This window comes from Mus musculus, chromosome 14 (genome assembly GCF_000001635.26).
Source record: "Mus musculus strain C57BL/6J chromosome 14, GRCm38.p6 C57BL/6J".
NCBI lineage: Eukaryota > Metazoa > Chordata > Mammalia > Rodentia > Muridae > Mus > Mus musculus.
This window is the reverse complement of record NC_000080.6, coordinates 11,694,967-11,717,661: the sequence shown is the minus strand read 5'-3', so window position 1 is coordinate 11,717,661 and position 22,695 is coordinate 11,694,967. Positions and strand designations below refer to the sequence as shown.

Here is a 22,695-nt window from a genome sequence, read left to right as displayed (position 1 = left end):
GAAGGCCACCCTCTGCATGCACTGCCTGACAGCATTGCTCATCTACTGGAAGGAGCAAGAACCGAAGGCACAGTAGGACGGAAGTGTCTGAAATCTGAACAGGTTGGTCTTCGGGGAAGCAACTCCGCTCTATCCCAGGTGCTATGCTCTTCCCAACAGAATTAACTCTGTTACTTTTCCTGTTGATCGTGTCCTCCAGATAAGAAAGTAATCATGTATTAATGGCACCTGCATAAACTAAAAGAAAACGATTTAAAGCCCTCATCTCAATCATTGAACCAAAGATGAGGTGATTTTTAAAGGTATTTTTAAAAACTATTTGAATAGCAGTAAAAATGTATATACTGTATATAAAGCAACTTAATATTTTATTGAAGGAACAGAGGTTTGCAAACGGTAACAATCCGTGGTTCCCAAGTAAAGCTACGGAGTCAGCAGGCCAAATTCAATCAATTTTAATACTCTGTCCTCTCCAGAGCTCCAACAGCCAAGCACACATGGTACTGCTATGGTTTGGCTATGAATCATCCTATTGATTTTCAATATCTTCTGTGCAGAAAATTAAATTATGCAAATGCATGCCTTTACGGATCCTTACCTTAATGTGAAATCACATACTTGCTTATGTCAGCAACTTAATTACACAATTAAAAATGGAGCGTGCTTATGAAAAATGTGTGGTTTCACTCTTCGGAACAGACAATAAGTGTAAATCTGCCTATGGTTATCATTTGAATAGCAGGAAGGGCGAGATGGGGTTATGCAAACATAAATTCTGGAAAGTTCTACAACCTAGCCTCTATGCTATGGATCTGGAGTTATCTGTCACCTGAAAGCATTCGAGGGTTCTTTTGGTGTGTTATATATAATCCTCCAAATTGCTGGAACCGTTGTATACAACACTGAAAAGCTCAGTGGTATACATGGATATACATGTTTTTGAAACAAGTCAACTCTAATGTCATTGTTAGCAACAAATACATATCCCCCATCGGCTAGCAAACCTGGGTAGGAATAATTTCAAACTCTAGCAGTCTGAGAGTCTTGACTGTATAATAATGAAATGGGTTTGAAAGGACAAATTCAGAGACTCCTATCATCCCAGTCTACCGATCCTGACAAGATGAAAGTGGAGCTTTAAAAACCACAGTATTAACTAGCCAATGGTGCTCACATCTCACTCAGCAGGAGGAATCTTAAGTCAACTTGGTTGCTAGGCAGAGAGCTAAATGAGTGGCAGGCATTTTCATCAGGGAGTTCTCAAAAACTCCTTCTCCTCTCAGAACTTCTATCGAGACTACCTCATTTCCAGCCCAAAGCGAAAAAGATAAAAAGGTTTCAGGCCCAAAGGCCCAATCCTGTCCTATAAAAATATCCTATGAGTTACCTATTACTGAAGACATCAAGGAAACAGTTTCCTGTGTGCATGATTTAATTTCCCAGAGCTACTGGACACAGTTTATAAGAATAAATGTTTGTACGCAGGGAATATAAACGCAGATCTGTTACCCATCTCCTTAACTGGATCTTCAGGAGGTTCTGTGTATGCTGAGAATTTCACAAAAACATGGTCTTGGGGGAAGGAACTTTAATTTTCATGAACTCTTTTGTGTTAATTTGTGTATGAACATCATTTTCTTTCAAAAACCTCCACTCCTCTCAACACATTAGGTAACGATTTGACATAGATGGCTTTTTTAAAATTTTGCTTTCATTTTTATTTATATGTATGTATGTGTGCCATGTTTATACCTATAGAGGCCATAAGAGAGAGTCATCATCCCCTGGAGCCAGTTAAAATAAGAAATTGTGAACCCCCAAACCTGTATGCTGAGAACCAAACTCAGGACCTCTGTAAGAGCAGTGAGCAGAGTTAACCATTGAGCTGCCATCTCTAGGCCTAGATGTCTTTCCCTAAGTTTCACTGTTAGAAGCTCATGTCTTTGAGACTGTAGGAAATAGGAATCAAGTTGGGCCTGGTAGTGCACAACTTTAATCCCAGCACCTGGGAAGCAGAGGCAGGCAGATCTCTATGACTCCAGGCCAGCCAGGGCCACATAGAGAGATCTTGACTTAAAAAAAGAAAGGAGGGAGGGAGAAAGGAGGGAGGGAGGAAGGGGGGAGGGGGGAATTGAGTTGTCATGAACAGAGCTCTTCCCAAGTTGTAAAGTCATGACTATAATTACAAACCTCGTGACATGTCTTCTTTACTATAATTGAGAAATGGGAGTTGGAGATGCCCAGCACGGAAGGATCTCAGAAGCGGTACCACGGTGCCTCTACAGTACACTCTGTCCAGTTCACACTGCTGAGTCAGACCGAATCTGAGATATGATCTGACATAATCTGATGTGAAGTACCAGCTTGCACACACGCACACACACACACACACACACACACACACACGCACACGCACACGCACGCACACGCACACACGCACACACACACACACACACACACACACACACACACACACAGAAGGCTTAATCCCTGTCTGTGGTGGTTTGAAAATGCTTGGCCCAGGGAGGGTCTTGTTGGAGTAGGGGTGACTTTTTGGAGGAAGTGTGTCAGTGTTGGGAGGGCTGTGAGGCCCTATGCTCAAACCTCAACTAGCTCTTACTAGTCAATCTCTCTCCTGGTTTCCTTTGGATCAAGCTGTAGAGCTCTTGGCTCTTCTAGCAGTGTGTCTGCTTGTAAGGTGCCATGCTTCCTGCCATGATGATAATGGACCAAACCTCAAAAACTGTAAGCCAGCCCCAATTAAATGTTTTCCTTTATAAGAGTTGCCTTGGTAATGGTGCCTCTTCAAAGCAAATGGAAACCCTAAGACAGTCTCTTACCCTGGGATCCAATCTTAAAGAGGTGAGTAGCTCATGAAGGCACTCACTTCATCAAGGGACAGAACCATTCATGACTTTATAACTAAATGGGCTGGCAGGAAGTCTGACTATAAAAACACAGACCTGTAGGAGGCATGCTTTTGATAGGCATCTTGTGCCTCCAACTTCTGTGATCTCTTTTCCTGCTTCCTGAGTGTCATGAAGTCAGAGACTTTGTTCTTCCACCTTCTCTCCTCACAGCCCAAGAAAAACAGAGTCTGCTACCCAAGGATCAAACACTTCTGAAGCCACAAACAAAAACTAACCATTCTTCCTTCCTTTCAAAGTTTCTCCCAGGTATCTGTCACATGAAAAAGGGTTAACGAATATCATTAATGGTCACAAAAGAAACAAAGACAGTACAGCAGAGAGACTAATTGGATTTATAAGAGCACCCCAAATTCCTTTTAAAGCATGCTTACACACCTAGTAGCCTGTACATAAAGGTATTTTTTTTAAAACCTAACTAGATGCCCAATTCTAGGGCACTGTAATGGATGTGGGTGTCTAGGAGAAGAGATTTACTTAAAATTGAAAACATTACAAAAAAGTGTTTGTGGTTCCTCCCATGGCTGGCTCCTACCCAAGTCACTAAAAATAGAGCAATTGACCCTTTCATCTTCATCTGCACAATCCATATTCACACAGTGGCAAACAAACAGTTAAGCAGGCTGTTTATGTCTGTTATAACTCCTCAGACAACAAACAAATTAAGGATCCCTCAAGTAAGATACAATCAGGCACAATTTTCTCTAAATTTTAAAGAGCATTTAAGAACATTAAATTCCACACAATAGTCTGAAATGAATATATCTTTATCTTTTTTGTGTCTACAATGAGCAAATGTATCAAATTATAGTTAAAAGTAATTAAATATTCTGATGAGTCTCACAGTTCCTTTGTGCTGTTTCAATTAATTGTGGTAAAATGTACTTGGTGAGTGTCCCAAAAAGCAGAATCAAGAAGTGCCCCTCTTAGCAGCTTTAGTGCTGCAGGCTATTGTAGCTGTTGTGTGATACCAAACCAACCCCAAATACAATGGATCCGATTGCAGCAGACTGTCTATTTCATCGTATTAAAATGCACCTATTGTCCAAACTACAAAGAATTGTTTTCCATTATCTACCATGATAAAAAGATCTAACATAGAGCCATGATTTCTTTTTAAGTAAAATAAATCAGTAGAACTCAGAGGCAAGTCTAGGGCAGAAGGGATCACACCATAGAGTTGGGTCCTCCTGGGCCTCAGACACAGAACAGCCTCATAAAACTGAAGTCAAGGAGAGGAGCTAAGCCCTAAGTGATGACTATAACCTGAGCCGTTTTCCAGAAGGCAGAATCCACTGTCTTTTAAATAAAAACTAGAAAAATGAGAGCTACCTTCTGCTATAATTAGACGCTCAGAGAGGAGAAACACTTTCCAAAAGGTCTGGGGCCTTCAAAGGCTGCCTCTTCCCACAGCCTGATAACCCCTTGCAGAGAAAATCTAAAGGAGGAAATTCCCTGCCACAAAGGCACAATCCTGAAAAGAAAGACTGGGTTCTCAGCTTCAAAGACTTCATGGCGCCGGACAGAGGTGAAATGAACAGTGCCCCGGGCCTGTGTTATAATAATACTCTGGCTCCCAAAGAATTGAGTCTTACAACGCTGTAATCTAAGAAAGAAAATGAAGACGTTTCACAGTTAGTACCATGGTCACATCCAAGACTACAGACATGTACACTGCTTTTACCACTGAAGCCTATCTTCATAAAGTTTTATTGATCCACAAAATGGCAAGCACAGCCAGGAGTTCATACACTGGTGCCTACCAAGCTGAGCACAGTCACCCAGCTAGATGTTTTATTTCACCAATGGTGTGTGTGTGTGTGTGTGTGTGTGTGTGTGTCCAGGGTGGGAAAACCCACGAAGGAATCCCAGAACCCACATTTATCTGATTGTACTGGTGCTCTATTCCCAATATGCACAACATGATGTGTGAAGAGCAGGTACCTGTTTAGAGATGGGCCTTGAGATATGGAGCTCACTGCTCCTCTCTCCATCTGACCATTTTACCTGAAATATTCCCCCATGGCCATCTGAGTTTTCAGTCACAGCCCAGTCCATCAGATGAGGAACCATGGAAAATTAGGGTCGTGAAAAGGCTAGTTTAGGGGTCTGGAGAGACTGGCTAAAGGGGTTTGTTGTTCAAGCATAACAAGTTCAAATCCAGACCAGGCATGCCAGCCATACCAGTGCTAACTGTGAGGTGGAAAGAGAAGGACTCCTGGGGCGTGTTGGCTGCCAGCTTAGCTCCAGTCTGAGAGATCAGTCTCAAGGAAATAAGGAAAGGTAGAAAATAACAAAGCAAGATACATCTGCATCTTTGACTGACCTCTATACAGTGCACACAAGTGCAATACTGCCTACAAATACATAAGAAGAATGCACTCTGGCTGAAATGTGGGGCGTGGTTGGAGAAGGAGCTTCACTGAAGGTTAGAAAGGCAGACTTCTAGTCAGATGTAAGTAAGACTGGCAAAGGAAGGGGATCACACAAGTAGCAACCTACACCGTCTGGCAGGCAACATTCTGTGCATGCGCGTAATGGTGTGTAGTACAATCTCAGGCAGCCACAGCTACGATAGAATTTAAAAACACCTTTACACACTTACAAGACTAAGCGTGCACTGAGGCTGTGGGCTGGGAAGTTCTTCAGAAGCAAAACTCTGGAAACAGAGACACTCATTTGGCAAATCCAAGCCCACCTAGTGCATACCTTTGCCTTGCTTCTCTTTTCTATGAACCCAAATGGAGATGGATCAGAAAAGGAATTTCAGATGACCTTGGCCAAGAACTTATCTAGAATGAAATGGTCCTGAGTCTGGTATCTACTATGAGAAGAGAAGAGAGGGGAGGGGAGGGGAGGGGAGGGGAGGGGAGGGGAGGGGAGGGGAGGGGAGGGGAGGGGAGGGGAGGGGAGGGGAGGGGAGGGGGAGGGGAAATGGAGAGAAGAGAAGACCATATGCAGATCAACACTTTACAGTGTCAATGTAGATGCATCTATTTATAAAGAACCCTGGAAGAAAAGCAACAGTACAGAAAGAGAAGCTCAGTGGGTAAAGGTGCCTCCAGCCCTGCCAGCCTCACTTCCATGCCCTGGTCAAACAGAGGGAAGGAAGAACCAGCCTCCTGCAAGCCATGCTCTGGCTCCTTCACAGCACCATGATGCAACCATGCATATGTGCAGACACACACACACAGTCACACACAGACACACAGACACACAGAGACACACACACACACAATTTCAAAACAAACAAAGAGAAAGAAAGAAGCAATAATAACACAACTACAGCTTTTATTAGTGCTATATGCTACAAACAGCTATACCTGCTTGTATCAAACTGTTTCCTAAACACGTCTATATCATAGATTAACCCAGCGCTGGGACCTTATCGGGGAAGCTTCTTTGTAAGTTGGCAATGATTAATAAAGAGACTGACAACTGGTGGAGCGTAGAGGGACTGTGGCGTCTCGGTCATAAATGGGGTGTCTATACTACATCCTCTTCTCCCAAAGTTCAAAGAACTTTGAAAGGGAGAGCGATAATCCAGGAGCCGGAAGTGTGAGGACACTGGTGTTAAACAGGGTCCTCCTGATGCGACAAGACCACTGTACTCATAAGGTCATAGTGGCCATGGCTGCCTGTGTAAGACCAAGCCAGGCAACACTCCAGCAGGGGCTGGAGAACAGCATAGGAGCTCACACCCCGAGGGAAGACGTTATTGACAGCGGATGACTGCAAGGAGAAGCTGAATCGATGTTCTTTAGGGTGTGAACCTGGTAAATAACCCATGACCCAGTGCACTACCTGGACTGTAGTCCTTTTAAAAGAGGACACGATGTTGGGGGCAGGGCTTTCTGGGACAGTCTAAAGGAGAGGTGAATCTGATTGAAATACATTATATACTCAGAGTATAAAACACACATACAACTAAAAACTATACCCTCATACAAGAAGAGTACGGACCTGTGTGACACTGGCACTCAGAGGGCCAGAGCATCCTGTTGGAGATTCCACGGAATGACAAACAGAATTTGTTCTTTCAAAGATTTAATTTATGCTTCTGTGCGTGCCTGAGTGTATGTATGAGCACCAGGAGCATGCAGATGGCAGCAGAGGCCAGAAGGGGGCGCTGAATCCCTGGACCTGGAGTTATAGGTGGTTGTTAGTTATGTGGGTGCTGTGAACTGGAACTAGGACCTAGGCTCCTGACTGCTGAGCTATCACTGTGTAAACATACTTAAGAGTATGGTCTTGCCCCCAAGTGTGCCTCCCAAAATGACTCTTGGGGTGGGTAGGACATTCTTCCACAATACTATGTAAGTGCACAGATGGAAAGCCATTGAGATAAAAGGTAATAGATAAATGAGATATATATAAGACAATTTCTCAAGAGAAAACTATGAAGATTTTTATCTTTAGCAACAGCTCAAGTTTGTGTGGTAAGTCACACACAAGAATCCAGGGACAATATGTCATCTGGCTAGAAGGATAAATGGCTAACTGTAACAGTCTCTCTTGGCCCACAGGACCATTTCTTGCTCCCAAAATTCTAATAAACAAGCCCCTCATTGCCTTTAAAAAAAAATAAATAAATAAACAAATGTAGATCTGCTCATGGCATTTAAAGGGGAAATACAAACGGAAGGAACTGGTTTACATTGCTAGGCAACTACAATAGTGCTCCAAGTCCGAGCAACCCGAGGCTCCAGGTTCATCTGTGCTAGCTCCGTTTTTCTGCGGTGGTAAGTTGGGCTCCGTGCCAGCTAGAATGAGGCTAGCTTTGTTCTCTTCAATGCAGCAAGAAATCACCCGGAGAGCTATCTTGTATTCTGCTTTGCTCGAAAGGGAGTTATTAACTTGAAATAACACAATACAACTCTCAAGAAAAAATAATTTTAAAAAGCTATTAGACTCTTAAATAAAATGATTTAATTAAAAAAAAAAAAACCTGTAACCACATATTTTTTTTTTTTTGCCAGAACACATCAAGATGGGTAAAGTACTTATCATCACTCAGTCTGCTTAAATAGCTCTAATAGTAATTTCTTGAATAATTAAAAGGAGGAGAAATCCATTGTAGGTATGTGAGGTTTGGGGGGCGAAGGGGCAGGGGCAGGCTTTTTAAGCCAATGTGATTTCCCCAATGGAGAAATGGCAGTGTTTCAGTGGCAGAGCTTGTCCTGTGTTTTCTCTCTTGGTTCCCCTTTTTGTAAACCTCCAGCTCAGACTAATTATGCTGCAAGACCCATTCAGACCCCAAAGGAAAAGCAGTTTACGACTTGCAAAACTCAAGCCTCAAATTCAAAGTTTTAGCTTAATACCTCCCTCCCCCCCACACCCAATAACTATCTGTATACAAAAAGCTGAGCAAAATCAATTTCCAGTAAATGTATCTGTCTACTTAGAATCTAAATAGGCTTATAACTCTGTAACCTAGTCAATCAAACTGGAGGTTAGAGGGAAAATAGACTTCTTCCTTTCTAAAATGAAACTGATCTTCCAAAGAAAATTGTATCTTTGGGGGCTTCACTATCAGGCACAATTGAATAAAACAGAATGCACCTTTGAAATAGGCACAGATGTGTAAGTTGTGTTACAAACTAGTACAAGAAACAAGTGAGAGAAACTGCAGCATCACAGACTAGAGATCCTGGGAGATCTGGAAACAAGCCCTGCCTTCATTCAGTGTTACTCACAAAGGACACTGAAGAGATTCACACTTATACACCATGTCTTCAGCTCCAGCAGGGACCTGCTAAGTGAATCCCAAATCTTTAGAGATAGAGAAGCCTCAGCTTTCTCTTTTCTGATGGTCCATTCCTATTCTGATTAACTCGCTATGAGAGCAGTTAAAAAACAAAAAGGATACAAACTTTAGATGTTGTAGACATAGTGTGTCCTGTGACATTTATGCATTACTGGGAGAAAACAGAAAGGTAACAACACTAAAATGCACTGATGTTTGATGGGTGCTCCTGAAAGATGGGCTCCGGGGCTAGAGAGATCACTACTGTACTGACGGCTCTTGCAAAGAACCTGGATGCAGCTCCTGGCACGGTCACAGCAGCAAGCTTCATAGCAGCTTATGGTCGTATGTAACAGCAGTTTGAACTCCTCCAACTCCTGCACACATGGTGCACAGACATATTCTCACGCACACATGCAAACACATTGGGAAAGATTTAGAAAAAAACAACTGAACCAGAGATGGGCCATAGTGCACACCTTTAATCTAAGCACTTGGGAGGCAGAGGCTGACGGATCTGTGAGTTTAAGTGCCTGGTCTACAGAGTGAGTTCCAGGACAGTCAGGGCTACACAGAAAAACCCTTTCTCAAAACAACAACAACCCTACCCACCCCCACTGAACCAGAGAGCAATTATTAGCATAATTTACTGGAGATGAGGGTTCACTTAACAGTAGAGATTGCTTACTAGCATGTGGGAGACCCTACGGTCAATTCTCAGTATCACACACACACTCTATTTAACACAGTTTTTAGCTATACCTGATGGTGCACACCTGTAATCCCAGGCACTTGGAGACTGAGCAGGATTGTGACAGAAGTCTAGCCTGCAATACATAGCAAACCACTTGTCTCAAAAGCAAATTTTAAAAATAAATTAAGTTACCCAAAGTAAAGAAATGTTAAAGCCAGGATAAAACAGGGTGGCAAAAGGAAAGGTTTTAATACACATTTGGAAAGACTTCTTTAAATTTCCATCTCTACATCACAAAATAAATTCCTTCTTCATAGTTCCCCTGCAGCAATGAGGGTCCGGTTAGTGTCTGGTTAGTGTCTGGTTAATGTCCGGTTAGTGTCCAGTTAGTATCTGGTTAACACATTGTTTGATATTCAATGTGATCAAAATCTGGAGGAAGAATAAGTCTGTAGTTTCTGGCTGCATCACTGAAGACTGCGGTAACACCTGCACTCCCTTATGATCCCTTGGTCCCAGAAGGCACTGGGTCTGGAGCCAGAACGCACATAGCATGTCCCATCTCCTGCTCACCATGGAAGAACATGGAAGGCAAATCCTGTCACCCTTCCCAGGTAACAAACTAAGCCACCAAGGCACAGAATAGTAGGCAAGTTCCCTACCAGAGGGACACTATACGACAAGGCCCGGATGTTTCTTGGTTAGACAATCAGAGCTTCACATTCTCTCCAGAACTCTGGAGAATGAGAAAAAGATCTTTTCAAAACATATAAAAAGACCCAAACAAAATGTCAGCACTGGACAAGACACATACCCAGCCTCAAATACTCTGTGGGGCAATTAGATGCCCAACCCTGTGTCCCACTGAAAACACAATGTGGTTCGCCTGTCCTTTTCAGAGATTTCACACTGAATAAAAAACACTTTCTCGTTGTACCAAATACACTATAATAAAAGTGATAATTCCTGAAAATTATTACAAGGCTTGCAAAAAAGAATTCTAACACTACAGCCTACACAGGGAGGCATTATGCGAACGCCAACTAGCTGCTGAGAAAACAATTCAGTTTCCCTAAAACAGAAGAAGGGAACATTCCATGCAGGCATATGTTCATATTTCAACTGAGAAATGGGAATGAGAAGGAAGCCTTTAGAATCCTTACTGTCCATACTGCAGTGGCTGACCACACGGGCTTCATGTGTTAAGATATACCACAGCACTCAAGTTAACAAGTACGAAAAGGATGGTTGATTGTCTATCCAATTTGTGCTTTTATTAACATGTCAAAAATGGTATTTTGATGGGATGGAGAGAAGGCTAAAGGGTAAATAAGATACCAGTTGTTCAAGTAGGAGGAATTTAATTGAGTAGCCCAGCGTCCAATGCCCCACACCTCAAGTCAATCTAGACCCTCGGGACTTAGAGAGGGGATGCCCAGGGCAGGCTGGTTAGGTACAGAAGTCAGATCGGTGAGCTCTAGGTTCAGTTAGAGAGCCTGCCTCAATAGCGAAGATACCTGATGGCACATTGACCTCCACAAGTACAAATGTGCACAATTATAGATATTCTGAATGTGGGAAAGGGGCTGAGCTATTGGGGAACGCACTCAGGTCCTCGGGCAAGCAAAGCATTTATTCTGCCCTCCCTTCATCCTGATGCCTTTTTGTGTTCCTATTAGACAATGGAAATAGAAAACTGAAAGAAGCCTTGCATGGAATGGGTCACTCTCTACTAGCTTGCAAGCCTTAATGCTGCAACCCACATGCCATCCAAAAAATTCAACATCTCAAAATCTCCAGGTATGGTAGCACATGCCTTCAATCCCAGAACTTTGGAGGCAAAAAGCAGGCAGATTTCTGTGAGCTTTTAGCCTGTTCTACTCAGTGAGTTCCAGGTTACCGAAGGCTATATAGTGAGACCCTGTCTTTAAAAAAAATTTTTTTAAACTATAATACTTTACAGAAGTGTATGGGTTTTTTGTGTCTGAACAGATCCACAGCTATCTGGGACTACATGTGGCTGGCAAGGCATAGGCTGGACACACCTATTTGAACCTTCCATGGTTGTGAATGCCAGCTTCTACATTCTGTCTCTGAAACTCTGTTTCTGCCTCAAAGACAAAAACTGAGTGAAACCCAGGCTTGTTGTCTAGCTGCCTTATTCCTATAAATTCAACATTTAAACTAATGTGCTTCTGCTCTTTGCCTATTCAAGACAGTACTAATTCAGTGACGGTAGGGCTAATAGTTTTATGCAGCTAAGTCGTTTCCCTAGTCTCCTCGTTGGCTAAACATTGAAAACATAAGGTTCATAAATCCATCTAGATGTCCTGACACCTTCCTTTGACATTGAGAAATGCTCCAGGATACAGCTCAACTACAGGAAGAAAACTTGGAAGGACATGCAAGAGAATTAAAGAGAACAACTTTACTTTATATACTTTATATACTATATAATATATATATTAGTAAGATGGTTAAATGAACCAATCTATTCCTCCTGTAAGTACAGATCACTTTGTAATAACCACAAACACTTCTGGGTGTCAGGGCCTTGGACATTTCCCCTCGATTCTATACACGCTTAAAAAGAAATGTGATGAATTAGCAAACCTAAATGTGCCATCAAAACTAGACACATTGTGTCCCATTCACAAATACCCACCTTAGCGTTGGCTTCCTCTAACTTCACACCAATTCTCTAAACTAGAATGTCCCTTTGGATTCAAATGCCCAGGTCACTAGTTCCTGATGTTGCTGGAGCCAGGGGTCAGGACTTAAGACACGTAGGTAGGAGGAGGACTGAGTTCAAAACTAGGTTGGGCTACAGAAAAAGACCCTGTCTCCAGATAATAGTGATAACAAAAGAAATGAAAAACTGAAAGACAGTGCTGCGGATGCACCTCTGAGCATGGTTCCCTAGGGAGGCACCAGCAGAAAAAGCTTAGACTTGTAATCAGACCCAGTGCTTAGCAAACAACATTCGGAATGCCATTCATTTGCTCAAATCAACACTAGAAATCCATTGTTAATGGAACCAAAGGAAACAAACCTCTTTTCTACACAGTATCTTTCAAGAGATAAAAGAGCAAGTTCTGCATTTCTTTCTGGTGCATTTGAAGGTCACAGGATTCACAACAGATGTGGCCTGGTTTGAACCAAGAAAGTCTGCCTGGCTAATAACTGTGAGGGTAAGGCACAACAGCTGAGGCGCTGTAGCTGCAACAGTTGGTGGGCTCAGGCCCAGCAGGACAAGTCCTGGTTTTGCCAGCACAGATAGCATCCCTGCAGGCATGCTGTCCTGGAGGGGCTCAGCAAGTTACACGCAGGCAGGTGGTCACAGAGCATTCTGTCACAGAATTCACTGCAGACCTAGGGAAGACCCTGGCAAACTTATCTGAGGAGCAAAGCAAGGGGAGGAATCACATTTGTGCAGCAAGTGAAATAAAGAGGCCTGCTGGCAGCATCCGTGGGACTGTGGAACTGATCAATAATCTTATTAGCGCACAACTAGGCATGCCCATGGTAAATTCTTTTTTTAATAGCATTTATTGCTTTTTCTGATTATAGAAGCCATAAATATTTGCAGTCGAAGCATACGCAGGCAAAGTACATTAATAAGCACAGTACATTAACTAGATGGGTAAGTACATAAAAAGTATAAACAAGAAAATAAAAATAACTATAACCACTGTTCAAATTTTGGTGTATTTTCTCCTGTGTATCAATAATCAATAGGCCTGGGTTTACAGAATGTGGAAGTGTTTCAAAGGGAGTTCATACTAAGCTGGGCACTGTAGTGATGGCAGCCTAAGGCCCTTTGGAGGCACAAACAGAAGCATCTGGAATGGAGAGCAACCTGGGCCACTCAGCCATGCAGTGCTTCAAAAAGGTGTCAGAACTAACTTAAAAAAATGGGAAAGAAGATGAAAATATTGCTCATCTTCAGGAAGTGTGAAGTATCAGCAGTAAAGGGCGATCTACCTTCACAACAGGTCAACTCAGGTGAGTGTCTTAACATGGAAGTCCAGCAGAAGATGCCAAAACTGAGTGCCAATAAACAGGCTACTTCAGCCATCAATACAAGCCACTTCTTAGATCAGTGGTTATTTAAAAGATAGTCATTTGGCAGCAGGTTGATGGTGGGGCAGGCCTTTAGCCCCAACAGAAAAGGCAGAGACAGGCAGATTTCTGTGAATTCAAGGCCAGCCTAGTCTACAGAGAAGTTCCAAGAGAGCCGAACTGTTGTCTCAATAACAACAACAATAATAATAAATTGTCATTTGGCTAGGAAGATGGCTTGTCACACAAGCATGAGGCCCTGGATGGATATCCTGAACGGCCATAATGCCAGGCACAGTGGCTTACGCCTGCAGTCCAAATGCAGAGGCGAAAGTACAGGTCACGGAGAGCCCTGGTTCACTGGTCAGCCAACTCAGCCAAATCAGTGAGTTCTAGTCCAGTGAGAGACTCTGGGAAGAACACCTAACATCAACCTTCACACACACACACAAACACACACACACACACACACACACATACATACATGTGCACATAAAAGAAAATAAACATGTAAATTCTCAATCAAGATCTGATCTGATATGCTCCTCTGGTACAGAGAAAGCTATTTTCCCCAGTGATGATGATTCTCTGACAACTAAATTCTAAGTTTTTTCAACCAAATACCCAAACACATCTCCATCCGTAGTGAGAAAAATCCCAGTGGGCTAAAATCCAAGAGACCTTGCGCTGGCAAGAGGCGGGTGAGCGATACACAGAAAAGACAAAGGTGGTGCTACTCCACAGAAACCACACTAATGGGACTTGAATGGATCCGGAAGTGTCATGCCAGGCACAGTTAGAGTGACAGGGTCACAGACGGAGAGGACACCAGAGAAGTTAAATGAAAAGTGGGAAGATGTGTCCCCTATCAGGCACCCCAGGCGGTCACAAACATCCAGTCTCCCCCACAACTAGCACCCCACACCATGGTGCCTAAATTGTTATCTATATTGTGACTAACCCACAGTCCTGGCCCCAGGAGCCCATGCAAACTCAAGGATCAAAGCACCGGCTCCTTTGCAGAGCCTTGGGATCCAGCTCAACACTAGATTCCAGACAAAGAAAAAAGCCAAAGAGTTGATAAGCAGACATTTCCAGCCCTTTGGAATTGGCCTTCAGGAAACCAGGCACTTGAAAGAGAGGGTTTCTGGGAGAGCAGGGAGGTCATTTTCAAGGAGCACAGTGGTCCTCCCAGGTAAAAATAAAACAGAAGGAGGTGGGGTTAAGGAAGCAAGTCTTCAAAGGAAACGCCATCAAAGAGAAGGAAGAAGGAAATTACTCTAAGCTGTTCCATAGCTAAGGTAATGCAGACCGCATGGCGTGAGCGTGCGGACGGATGGAACAGAGCGTGCAGCCCACAAAGAGCCACACAGTTTGGCCACTTGACTGTACTGTTTTTCACAATGGCACAAAAGCCATTCCAGGGAGCAAGGAGACATGTCTCCATAAATGATGGTGCTGCAGCAACTGCACATCCAAGGATTAAAACAAGGCGGGGAAATCTCATGGCGGCCTCATGGCTCACACAGAAAGGAAATTCAAAATGTACTGAGATTTAGAGGTGGGACACGAACGATTTTTGGAACAATTAAGGAGAAAAGTCTCTGGGCAGGAGACTGAGGATGGCCCTTCTGAGTCTGTTTGTTTGTTTTTCAGACAGGCTTATCTGTGTAGCCTTGGCTGTTCTGGAACTCACTCTGTTGACCAGCTGGTATTAAATTCAGAGACCCACCTACCTCTGCCTCCCAAATGCATTAAAGGGGTGCACCACCACCACTAAGCTGGTTTGGGGGATTTTTATTTTTAATGTAAATCAATAGAAGCATGAACAGAGTTTCATCACAAGTGTGGTTTGCTCAGAGAAAGGTGCTGGTGCTCAAGTAGGAAGCTCTCATAATGAGAAAAATAAAAATCATAAGACTACCATCTAGACTTTGCGTGTAACTCTCAAGATCAACAGTGGGTGGGGAGTGACGTAAACAAGAATACCCCCCACCCCTCCCACACACAAGTGGGTGGTGCACATCTGTAATCCAGGCACTTGAGAGGTGAAGTCGTTCTCAGCTTCATAGCAAGTTCAAGGCTAAACCTTGTCTCACAAGAGCCGGGGTAGGACAAGTAAGAAAGCTGGCAAGCTACACGGAAGAGAATGTAATAGTGCACTCAACCTGTGCCCTGGACAAATACACATTGGGGCCGCCAGGGAACATCACTGTACGTCCCTCAGAATAGATAGAACAAAACAAGAATCTGGTGGCAAGGGTTAGGGACAAGCTGCCGACAGGTGGGTCACAATCATGAATGCAACAGTAGGGTGAATAGAAAACCATCTCTATAGAAGATGCATTTTCTTTAAAAACCTAACATTCAAACATTTGCCAGTCAGCTCAGCAATAGTAGACACATGAGCATTTATCCCAAAGAGGGCTAAGAACTGAGTTTACAGAAGCCCTAAAACAGAAATAGTCAAAGCTTTCCCCAGAAAGTGAAAAGGTCAGGGGTGCCCATTGCACAAGAAAGCTCGTCCAAAGACTTACAGCACAGCAGAGGGTTGTGCTGTGTGGAAAGAGCCACTCTTGAGGCCATAGAGGTCTATGCACAAAAACATTTCAAAATCATGCGCTAAGCAGGTAATATGGACTATTATGGAGACAGCTTGGCCTCTGCATAACCTCTTCACTTTCCTACGTATCTAATTATTCCAAAATAACTTAACTATAGATATATGTAAAACACATGCATATCTATAGATCTGAGACAGCCCTGACCTACAATGTATCAGCTTCACAATGGTACAAAACAGTATGTGTTCAGTAGAACTAACACTGGAAATTATATATGTTAAGCTAGTAAGACACTCAGCAAGACACGTGATGCTGGGCAGGGGCAGGGAACACGTTCCACAGCTGCCTGAGTGATCACCAAAGGGGAGTGACACTCTATGTATAGAACCAAGATAGAAGTCCAGTGAGTTACATGCATTTCCCACTTACAAAATATTTAATTTATGGTGAATGCAGGAGTGTCTGCACAAACTAAAGCTATACTTTCTACCTGAGGCTCCAGTAAAGCTAATTTTGCTTTCTTTCCCCTTCATTTTATGTGTGTGTGTGTGTGTGTATGTATGTATGCAGTGTGTGCAGACTCCTCTGAAGCCAGAATAGGCACAGAATTCCCAGGAGCTGTTACAGGTGGTTTTGAGTCCATAGATGTGGGTGCAATGAAATGGACTGGGATTATCGACAGCAGATCTGCAAGGCTCTTAACTACAGAGCCATCAGCTCTGCAGTTTGCTCTCTCTCTCTCCAACTCATATATGAATTCCATGTGGAGACTAGGATATCATAAGCACAGAAGTGGAAATGCAAGGCAAGGGAACCATGGGGTTTGCCCATTACTCACTCCACCAGAACTGACACACTTCTGTCTCACATAAAAGCCAAAGGAAGCGAGAGAGAAGAAAGTTGGGAGAGCATAAACCTCAGGCTCTTCTGGCCAAGGTATTTTCTCAGATAATCAACTCATGAAATTGATGATGTTGGGGGGGGGGCCCTCCGAAAATCCACCACATTGTAAAAACATCATTTTCTGTAGATCTTCTGATGAAATACTGGGAAGGAAACAACCAGGCCTTCAAACATCGTATAGAATAAGAGATAATTATGTAACCTCTACAACAGCCGGCTCAGAAAAGCGGGGGAGGGGTCCTAACAGTTAGCCAAGTCTCAATGCCAAGAACAGCTCTAACTCTGGGTGGGCAACAAAATCAAAGGCCTGACTTTAAGCATCTTCCCCCACCCACTGGCCGGTTCCTTGAATGCTACCATTAAGTCCTTACTTGTACCATTCACACCACTCACACTAAAGCACTGCCTTCACACCCTCACTATCAGTATGACCCAGCACCTTCACACAGCTACTGAGAGAGGAAAGTGAACGTTCATGATTAAATAGCTCCATATTGAACAGTCCTATGCCAGCTTTTCCAGTCTTGGGAAAGGAGAAACGGCAGTCTATTTACAATTCAACCGAAGTAAACAAACACAACCGAAACTTCGGGTATTGATTGCCTACCAAAATAAAAATTTCACTTTGTAGTATGAAATGAAAGGAAAGCAAAACTAAAGATTTACTGTTGAGCTCCATACTCTATAAAGATGCACAGAATGTCAATCTGTAGGAGAGACTCAGACATAAACTAAGATGCAACACCCAGTTCTTTTGAGCCTTCCTGGGCTGGCTTGGAATTCACTATGTAGCCAAAATGAACTTGAACTTCTGGTCCCCCATCCTCCAGCTCCTGAATGCTGGGATTCCAGGATTTGTGCAGTGCTAGTGACTTAGCCTTTGTGTTCATCCCCAGCCCTCAAAAGCCCCATTCTGATTCTAACAAACTCAATGGCTGCCCATCTTTCTACTAATTTCCCAACTGATACGCATTCCCTCTTCCAGATCAGAATCCTCTCTGTTTCTGGACTATCCCTCTTCCACTGGGCAGTATGCCTTCGGCAATTTGAACATGCCAAAAGAGTTAACATGATGGAAGCTGGGGTCCAGTGCAAAGGTGTTGGGAGAGGACTACTGAAAAAACTAACACCCTGTCTTGATGGCGAGTTAGTTAGAAGTAATTTTATAAAACAGAGACAGGGGCCAGAGAGGTGGCTCGGAACCCATGGGGAATTGTGGTATTTCACAACCATGTGTAACTTCAGTTCAGAGAATCTAATGCCCCTTCTATGCTCCATGTGCAGGTGAAAATACAAACAAGTAAAATAAAAATAAATAAATGTAGGAAGATACCCACCACCCTTTACTCTCTGTTGTTTTGTGTGTGTTCCCTTCTACCCTCTTTTCCTTGCCCCATCCACCCTGAGTCAACCCAACAAAACGAACTACCTACCAGCAGTTACAAGGCTACTACCTACCAGCAGTTACAAGGCTACTACCTACCAGCAGATACTATGCCTCTGCCCTGCACTCTCCAGAATTATACATGAATAAGTTTCCTTATGTGATGATAAATATCCCCATCTGCTCTAGTCCAGAATTGCAGCATGAAACAGACCAAGACAAGCTTCGAGGGGTGCTCCTTAACTTCACCTGGCCGGCTTTCAGTAGCTCTGCATACAAGATTTCGTCACACCACACTCAGCCCCACCAAGAACCACTTTGTGCTCAAATCCAAAGCACAGGTAACAGAGCAGGCCAGTGGAAACAAGCTGGGCTCTGATTCTCTGGCAATGTCTGACCTCTGGATCGACAGCTTTCCCCAACTCCTTTGTTCTCTCATTACTCTGACTTTCACCTTTCTTACTGGCTGCTGGGCATGTGTCCAAAGTGATGCATAGAGTTTGCTTGACATCTCTAGTCAAGAGTCTTTACAGCTGCTAAAAGAAGCAATTTTGCTAAGCATGAACTGGTATCATGAAAAGCAGTACGAAACACGCCCCACCACATAGTCCTCCTCTTGAGGTTAATGGCTTTGCAAGATCTCCCAGCACACCTGCACGCTCCATAGTTAACTGTTGAGTTGTTCAGTGCTTGCTTGTTTGTTTGTTTTGCATTTCTGTTCCTCTGGACACTCTTCTGCCACTTTCTAGGATAGAGGCCCAACAGTTATGAAGGGATGGGTTAAATGGCACATCTTAAAGCTGCTAAAGCCACTGTATCCTGGAACTCAGGATCTGATCTCAAACAGTTAACAGTGTCATCATATTTGGAGACAGTCTACTACTTGTAACAGACTGCACTGCAACAACCCAGGCTGTGATTCTAATGTAGGCATCCATGTAAACAACAACCAGCTCTCAAATGGCCCCAGAACTGCCCAGTGGCCACAGCAGAAATGTACAGTAATGTCAGTTAAAAGGCAGCAGGACCAAAGGGTAAAATGGGGCACAAGTGTATTGTGCTTGGTTGAATTCACAACGTTCTGAAAGGTAAGAGGCTAAATAGCCCTGCAAGACTATCACCAGAGAAGTGTCTGGCTAACTGTCTAGCAAACAGAATAGACACTAAATTAGAATTATGAGCAAAGGAGATCACAGGAAAAATATTTAAATAATCAAGGCCAATGCAGCAGAAACAAGTGACAAACCTAATTAGGTGAGTTATAATAGCTGGCACCTTGCAACTAGATAATACTTCAAAAGTTTCTAACTGCATTTGACAAAACTGGAATTAACCCATAAATAGAGAGCAGCTACCATAGGTGTTCAGGGGCCCTTGCCTATGATTAAGTTCTGACTGCCTATACATCCTCAAGTTTAAAAACACAAAAGTTCAGATCTCAACAAGCCAGGATGGTGGTTTTCTGAGAAGAGGAAATAGGTCTAGGAGAGATCCCCCAAGGGGCTGATGGAGGTTTGGTTCTTGACCTGAGGGCTGGTGACGGACAGATGGACGGACGGACGGACGTGTGTTCAGACTGTGCTCAGGCAGCAAGCTGTTCCCTAGAGTGTGTTCACCTTTCAGAGGAAGTGACAGGCAGAGCAAGGTCCAGTCAACACAGTGGTTAGTGCAAAGGAGACCAAAGAAATAACAGCAAGTGCATGACACTAAATGAGAGGCCAAGACAACCACCGATCCTCAATAGATTCCCAGCACCTTCAAGGACTCTACTGCCGTGCACTAGCCAGGAAAATGCTAGTATGCCTGGACGGAGGCAGTCAGGCCCTACCTGGAGTCTACTAACTTGTAACTTGTAACCCTTTAGACAGTGATGATATTGGCTTTGCATCAGCACCAAGTCTGCAATGTAAATTAAAAGGAAAAATGATACAGGTTCAGGAAACTGTTTTTTCCTAGAGCTGACAGGTAAGCCAGCATAGAAGCAGGTACCACCCAGCCATGTTCCTGCGTAGGCCAGCCAGGTAGAAGCTGTTGAGGCTTTCCACCCTCAGCACTCCCTGAAGCAGAGTAGTCCTCCAAGGAGGGCCATTCAAGCTCTATGTTGAGAAAAATTGCTGGGCTCTGCCCACTCACTAGATGTTATTAACAATCCATACAATCTATCCCCAGAGATGGTGATTCTTTATTTCTAAGCACTGCCAAATATCCCCTGGGTAACAACACTGCCCTAAGTGTAAACAATGTGAGAGAGAAAAACACCTCACCCCACCCCCACCTCTGATGTTAGCATCTGAGTAGAACAGCCTATTGCTCCTCCAGACTCAGCCAAAAAAAAAAAAAAAAAAAAAAAAAAAAACCATAAAAGTGACAGTCAGACATTGAATGCAAGTATTAAAGTGTTTTTTAGCCATGCCTGCCCAATCCCTATACACAGAGGCTAAGTCTGAGGCCACTATCATAGCTTATACAATTAACACATGCCTGTCTTGAAGACAAAATGGGAGGAACGGTCTACAAGCTGAAACAGGAACAACTGACAGACACATAGCTTTACTCTGCCTTTCCCCTCTTCCCACTTTCTGCCACAACCACACCTGCTGCAAAAGACACGATCCCCAATGCACAGTGGAGAAAGTCTAGAGATACAAAGGCATGAAGTAGGCCAGAGAACCATCACAGGTACAGCACAAAAGAATCAGGAGACAGAGAGACCCAGAAGAGGCTTGGAGACCAAGCACAGATAGACCATGACAGAAGCTAGGAGAACTGGAGACCTGGAAGAAGCTAGAGAAAGTCATAAGACACCGACACAGAAGAAATCAGGTCTACCCCAGGGGTGGCATGGACATGGCAGGAAGCAAGATATACCCAAAGGCTCTACAAAGGACAGAACGGAAGAAGAGAAAGGGCACGCCAGCCAACCCACCTCTCCCAGTCCTGGGTTACACAGACTTTATAGAAAATACGTCAGCTCTTTTAGTCTTGTAAAAATATTAGCCTCCATGAATGTCATTCAACTCCATTTTCAAGTAAACAATGTCCTGCAAATTTCACACTTGATTGCCGTTTTCCCCAGTGTGATAAAAATCCATGGTTTGTAGCAAGTGAGAGAATATGGAGCCTTTACACATGGAGTTCTTGCTGTCTCTGTCTTTTTTTTTTTTTTTTTTTTTTTTTTTTGGAAAAACAAGAGTAGAAAACTACAATTAGGCAGGCTTGGGGATTTCTCTGGCTTCTATCAAGCCAGGTGATGCCTAGGGTCTACCATGTGACATGGATCGTAGGGGACAAGTGATGGATACAGCAGCTCTGGCAGTTAATGATACTATTGTGATTATTTCTCCTCTTTCAACTTAAGAAGCAGATTTCTAATCCACTGTGTGCTGTACAATTCAATGACTGATCGGAGTCCGTCTCACTGAATGACAGCCTTCTGTCACAAAGGGAGTCAGACTGAGACAAGGTGGACGGCTGGCTGAAGGGTTACAGCCACACACACACAACCAGTGGAACACAACCCAGCTCCACTGAGTAACATGTTCTGGTGGTCCCCAGACCACCTTTCCCAGGGCCCTGGTCTCACATCTCCAAAGAAAAGCCACTGAGTTCCTCACTACAAAAGCCTGAATACATGCAACTCTCCCAGACACACTGAATTCCTGATTTCATAGCAACAGAGAGACAGACAAAACCTCCACTCTGCTTTCTCCCTACTCAGCAACAGCACTATTAAACAGTCCTGGATTTTAAAACTAAACAAGTCACATCACTAGCCACTAGTCACTTCTAAGCCACTAGAGTATACCCCCCCTAAACTCCCCAAAAAGGCACTAAATGAGGACCCATGTCTTCTCCAAAATGTGGCTTAAACCCAACTGGTGCATTCCAGTTTATTTCTACATTCCATTACAGCTGGCCAAAGTGAACAGTAGCTCTGAACTTGGAAGCAATTTTAGAATACAGTAATGTCATACCAATTTAACCTGAGTGTAACATACCAGCAAGAAGGGAATGGGGCTGAAGTATCTTGGTTTGAGTCAAAAGGAGTTTATTATTTTCTAACCCTGACTCAGTACTGTGTTCCATCTGCAATGTTTGGGTCAAGAAAAATTTCTAAATGCAAAGACTTTAAATTGTAAAGTATTTGTATGGACTTTACTAACTGCATAGATACCTCTGACCTGATCTGCAATCTGAGACGTTCTGAGCATGTTGCCCACACTGCATCCAAGGGATGTTCAACCCATGACCACAGCCAACACAACTCATTTCCCATAATGCCTGGAAGCACCCCTTCAAGTAAAAGGTTACTGCACCTTGAAGTATTACTATGTGAAAAGACAGGAGTTATCTCTAGCTTACCACAGCCTCCTCTCTCTTGAGGCAAAGATGGGCCTTGGTCTGGATAACTTGAA

General features: G+C 43.5%; 1 protein-coding gene across 2 annotated transcripts in view; it reads right to left on the bottom strand.

Moving 5' to 3' along the window:
• Ptprg (protein tyrosine phosphatase, receptor type, G) overlaps positions 1–22,695 on the bottom strand; it is a 688,602-nt gene that overhangs the window by 524,380 nt on the left and 141,527 nt on the right. The gene's annotated exons all lie outside the window — the stretch shown is intronic.